Source organism: Asparagus officinalis, chromosome 6 (genome assembly GCF_001876935.1).
Source record: "Asparagus officinalis chromosome 6, Aspof.V1, whole genome shotgun sequence".
NCBI lineage: Eukaryota > Viridiplantae > Streptophyta > Magnoliopsida > Asparagales > Asparagaceae > Asparagus > Asparagus officinalis.
This window is the reverse complement of record NC_033799.1, coordinates 48547441-48552042: the sequence shown is the minus strand read 5'-3', so window position 1 is coordinate 48552042 and position 4602 is coordinate 48547441. Positions and strand designations below refer to the sequence as shown.

The 4602-nt window shown below is 35.0% G+C and overlaps 1 long non-coding RNA gene across 1 annotated transcript; it reads left to right on the top strand.

Moving 5' to 3' along the window:
• On the top strand, nt 881-4258 carry LOC109845426. The gene is made up of 2 exons (XR_002248349.1): nt 881-1562; nt 3872-4258. It is a non-coding gene; the product is annotated as an uncharacterized LOC109845426 (long non-coding RNA).

Sequence of the window (4602 nt, the reverse complement as noted above, 5' to 3'; positions counted from 1 at the left end):
TTGTAGTATAGATTTATATTTTTTCATAGTTTAGATTTCCCTTATTGTTCTTTTCTTTTTGCTCATTGTGTCGATCTTTACTTCTTTATTTTTATTTTTTCTATTTTGTAATTAGTTTATTTTCCTTCCTTCATACTCTTTAATTTTTATTTTTATTTTGTTTTGCTGTGATGTTGTAATACCCACTAACAAATCCTCTTCCACATCTTTGCTCACAGTTTGTTTAACAGATCCATCAATTAAATATTTTAAATCCTAACAAACCCACAAATCCCTCACCTAATTTTCCCCCTAAATCTCCCACTAAATCTAAACATATCCCAATTAATGCTCACTAACCCTCCTTATCCTCACATACATCGCTTCAAATCCCTACTTATAAGAAACCCCCAACCTCCCAAAAACCTTAGATTTCTCTCTCTCAACTTTTTTTATTTTCTCTCAACTTTTTTTTCTCCCAAAAAAAAAAACCGAGTAACCCTCAGCTCTTGTCTCCGCCTCTGCTTCTGTCGCCGCGCAAACCTGTCACAGACGCCATCACGCATCCATCTTTCTTATCTTCAATCGTTGCTGCCTTTTGTGTCTTCGGCCGCCTCTTGTGCCGAATAAAACCATAGAAACCCAAATGGCGAAATCGCTGAGATCGAAGACGAGAAAAGGCTTCGAACCCTGAGGAGGGAGATCGAAGAGCCCTTCTACGCCAAGAAGGAGGATGCCAAGCTCAAGGCCCAGGAGGCCGCCCGCGGCGCCTCAAAGCTCCCTGTTCGCATGCCCAATTAGCAAAAAATAAAAAAAAAAAAAAAAAAAAAAAAAAAAAAAAGAAAAAAAAAAAAAAAAAAAAAAAAACAGAGAACAAGAGAAGGAGAGGGATGAGGTTTGGATTTGATTTGGGGTTCATAGTTTTCTCTTCGACAAATCAACAAGCATCTTCCTAAAAATTTTCCTCTTTTCTTTTTTTTATCTTGTTCTGTTAGAGTAGATAGTCTGAAATTTGAGATTTGGGTAAATTAAGGCTTTCTGTAGTTGCTTTGCATATTGATTTTCTAGGAAACTTCAAGGATATGACATGATTTTGTGATTCATCTCTCTCCTTAGTTTTATGATTATGTTTACAAATGCTCTGCACTAGCTAGTTTCCGATCCCGATGATTACACGTTCAACATATATGAAAATTCCATCCACTGTGTCAAATTTCATAGTCATTGATATTTTCATTAGTTGCAACTGTTCCTTTTCTTATCCTTTGTTTTTCAGCAAATCCTTAAACAATACCTTAAGGCTGCGTTTGGGAACTTAGATTTGGGCCCTGGATTTAAAATCCTGGGTATTTCAAATCCAAATCATTTGTTTGGGCCTCAAATTGGACTGAGATTTTAAATCAAATGATTTTAAAGAGGTGATTTTGAAAGCCCAAATACACGTATTTGAAATCCCACCCTCACCCTTCGTATTTACCAAATCCAAATCCGGACCCGACGACTCCCCCGATCCCGACTCCTCCTCCCTCTCGTTTCTCAGCGGCGATCCCTCTCGTTTCTCAGCGGCGATCTCGAATCTCCAGGTATCTCTCCTCTCTCCTCTCTCCCCCTCTCCTCTCTCCCCTTCTCCTCTCTCGTCTCAACGCAGGGATCTCTCTTTGTATTTTGAAACCCTAGATCTGATCTGAGTTTGCTTTTCTCTGTTGTAGCTTTTTTTCAATTTCTGCAGTTTCTGATCTGGGTACTCTTTATATCTCGATCTCTTCCGTTAAAATTGTCTGTTCTCTATGCTAATGGGTGCCTGCCTTATGTTCGATTTTATGCCATATGAATTTTTTTTTGATAAACCAAGTTACGTACTGGTTGATGATTGAGTGACTGTTGCCTTTTGTTGTTTGGTACTGTAATTTGGGAGAATATGTGTACACATGCACTCCCATATAAATAATTCTATTTGCCTGAATATAGAACTCAAAACCCATACTTGAAGGGAAAAGAAATCGGATCCAGATAGAATATGGATATTTACATGAAGATAGGAAGTTAATTTATTCTTTTGTAAGTATAAAAGATTTGAGTCATGAAGATTTGGATTCAACAGATGAGTTCTAGTTGTAAGTATCAACAGTTCTTTATTCTTTTGTATGCTTTAGATATTGTTTTTCGGAAATTCATCCAGTTGTATTCTAAGAGATAGAATGAGACATGGTCGTGGTTAATACTATGTACTAAACCAAATGTTGAGATCAGTTTGCTGGCTTCCTGTGTAGTTCTTCTATTTTCTTTGATAGAATGAACAGTCGAGAAGTTAATTTCCCCATGTTGTATCTAAGTTGAGGAATTATATTTTTGGTGAGCTCACATGTTAATTTGTTAGCTTAATGCATTTCTACCCCAGACGAGACTACTATTCAAGACTTTGCTGCTATTTTTGTTATTGTGTTGCTGCATAAACTGGTTGAATTAGCTCATTTAGGCATCCCTCGAATAATCGAAACTGATGTTAGATTATTGGATTTTAGTACTTCAATTCAACATGATGTATTTTATTTTGTGTATCACGAAAGACTAATGTGAGACAGAACAGGCACCTGATATTTCATATGAATGCACATAAGTTTTATCAATTATATTACTGTATTGGATTACTTGAAGCATCTCCATTTCCCTCTGCTGCTAATAAAGCTAGAGTAATGTTGTGAATATTACTGTTTAGACCATTTGCATCTGTCTGTGATTATTTTTTCAGTGCATTATTGGATTTAGTTATATGTTAGATTTAATGCCTGTATTCTGGTTTTCCATAATTGTCGTAGCTGACATTTTATGTCATTTACAATTTTGTATCATGGTTAAGATTGAACTCATTAGAAATTTCATATCATAGTATTACTGACTCTTGACATTATATAATATCTATCCCTGTCCCTTAACTGGAGGTTTATCTGTGTCATTTATGACACTTTTGACAATTTATTTTTGGTGAACATGGATTGATTTCCACTTTCTGAACTATTTGAGCCTACTGTCTTTAGTGGTCTTTACAGATGTTCAACCCATATATTTCATGTGTATCTACTTTCTGAAACGAAAATGCAACACTAAAACAAATTGCATGCTAGTGTCATAGTTTATATCTGAAGAACCTTAGGTGCGCACTTTTGATGTATTTTTCATTCTTGGAGTTCCATTTGTTCCCTCAAAATCATGTTTTTTGAAGTCATGAATTATGCTACAAAGATTAGCGCTTTAATTTACATCAACTAGAATGAGTTTGAGCTTGCTTTTAAGTAGCAGTTTGTCCTCTGATAAGAACCTGAACATGGTGCAAGGACCTTGAATACTTTACTTCGGTAATGCCTGAATTTCAAAGTAAACTGAGACTATGCGTGCACAGATGCTGGATTGACTGTAATGTTTTGTGGTAAATACACTAGTATTCTTGTTTGGATATTGTGTGATGGGAGACTTCCAGCATTAGAAGGTGAACTATCTATATGTATGTATGTGTGCATCCATATAACATAAATAATCAGTTAGTATATACTTCCAAATACTTCCAAGGTACATTGAATATGCAGATACACACTCCTATATCACATGATAACTTATAAATGGTGGTATAGGGTACTTCCAGTAAAAAGTGGCACTGTGTGCTTTTCTCAGGTTGGTTTTGTCACCTTCTTCCTAAATTCTGTCCTTGATAATCTAACATCAACAATTGTCATGGTCTCCTTGTTGAGAAAACTAGTGCCTCCATCAGAAAACAGAAAGTACGCAATCATGTACTTGTTTTCTTTTTCTTTTTTTAAAGGTTGATGGTCTTCATGATTCAACTTTGAAGTTCGATTTTTGTGCCATGGACTAATTGATGCTAAATTGTGTAATGTAGGACTCAAATTCTTCGAGACATGAAGTTGGGCGCATTGGAGAGAAAAGAGGAGAAGACTTGAAGGATAAATAGAGGATTCTAGATATGTTTTCTTTTAATAGTTTATGTTGTCGTAATTTGGCTTGTTGTAGCAAATCATGGTTACTTCTTATAGCAAATCATGGTTATCAACTACCTATGGTATGTTGTGTTTTAAATGAAGGATTATTGTGGAGTGTAGAGCTTCTTATGAGGAGTGTTTGCTAAACTCTTTTGACTCGTCGAGTCTTTTATCATGGCTAGTTATTGGAGTAGTACTCTTGTTCTTTGGAGATTGAAGGTTGATGTAGTATTGGATGAAGCCATGAAAAAATGGCGTAATAATAAATATTTTGGACATTATTATTATTTTTTGTATTCTCTCATACCGATTCATGAAGGACAAGATGTTTGCATGTGTATTTATAATTGCTAATAAAGAGATCAAACTTCTGAGGGGGTCGTGAAATTTACCCTAACTTTTTCCTCAATATAAACCATAATGTCCGCATTTGATTTAATTATTAAGGAGTTAAGAGAGAGCATAAAATTTTTTAAAACACCAATTTCAAATCCAAATTCATGTATAATAAAGTGCATCCAAACATCAGATTTTAAATCTGTGATTTCAAATCCTTGCATTTAGTGATGACATCCAAACAAAAGATTTTATCAAATCATGGATTTCAAATTCTAGATTTGAAATCCCATGA